Source organism: Arachis duranensis, chromosome 2, assembly GCF_000817695.3.
Source record: "Arachis duranensis cultivar V14167 chromosome 2, aradu.V14167.gnm2.J7QH, whole genome shotgun sequence".
NCBI classification, from domain to species: domain Eukaryota; kingdom Viridiplantae; phylum Streptophyta; class Magnoliopsida; order Fabales; family Fabaceae; genus Arachis; species Arachis duranensis.
In genome coordinates, this window is record NC_029773.3 from 24719115 (window position 1) to 24720226 (window position 1112).

Genomic DNA, 1112 nt, shown 5'->3' on the forward strand with positions numbered 1-1112 from the left:
GGATCATTATCCTTTTTGGATCAATTATGTCACTCTACCCTTCAAGCAAGCAAGGCCCATCAACAACACCAAATCAAGGCCACAAGAATCATCTAGAATAGTTTATTTTCATTTGACTGTAATTTGCTTTTCATTTCATTTTCATTTTGTAATTTAGGAAGCCTATTTAAAGGCCTTAGTTTCTGCATTTGAGGGACAAAGGGGATTGAAGAAGGGGAATCCAGCCCCTGAGGGGGACTTTTACCTTGAGTTTTGGAAATCACTTTTCATATTTTGTAATTGAATTCTGAGCTATGAATCACTAAACCCCTTTCATTGGGTTAGGGAGCTCTATTGTAATTCAATGAATCAATAATAGTTTTACCTTCTTCTTCGATCTTTTCTCTTGAATTTTGTTAGAAAGCTTCTCGATCTAATTCCATTGGGTAGTTGTCTTGAGAAAGAAACTACCCATAATTGGAATCCTTCGGAACCTTGGAAAAGGAATGGAGGATTCATGCTAGAGAAGCTTTCTCACAGTGAATTGGATTGGGGTTTGGATGGATATTGTGACATGTAATCCTACCAAATTGTGGTTCATGAAACTGTGTGGTATAATCAGTGATCGAGCATCATCTCTTCTTATGAACATTTAAACCAAGCGATTGGGAATTTGTTTGTTTTTAGAGAGAATTGGTGAGCCAAGGAAATGGGATCCAATCATATAAGATTGCCAAGCAAAATTCAATGAATGCATTGGTTGAGGAAGAGATAAAAATGTTTTGATTCGGAGATCTCAATATCTCCTAACACCCAATGAATATCTTAGAACAAGAACAAGCGGAATTGAATAGAAGAACAATAGTAATTGCATTAATACTCGAGGTACAGCAGAGCTCCACACCTTAATCTATGGTGTGTAGAAACTCCACCGTTGAAAATACATAAGAACAAGGTCTAGGCATGGCCGAATGGCCAGCCTCCCAATGATCTAAGAACTAGATGTCCAAAGATGATCAAATGATCTAAAATAATCCAAAGATCCCAATACAATAGTAAAAGGTCCTACTTATAGAGAACTAGTAGCCTAGGGTGTACAGAGATGAGTAAATGACATAAAAATCCACTTCCGG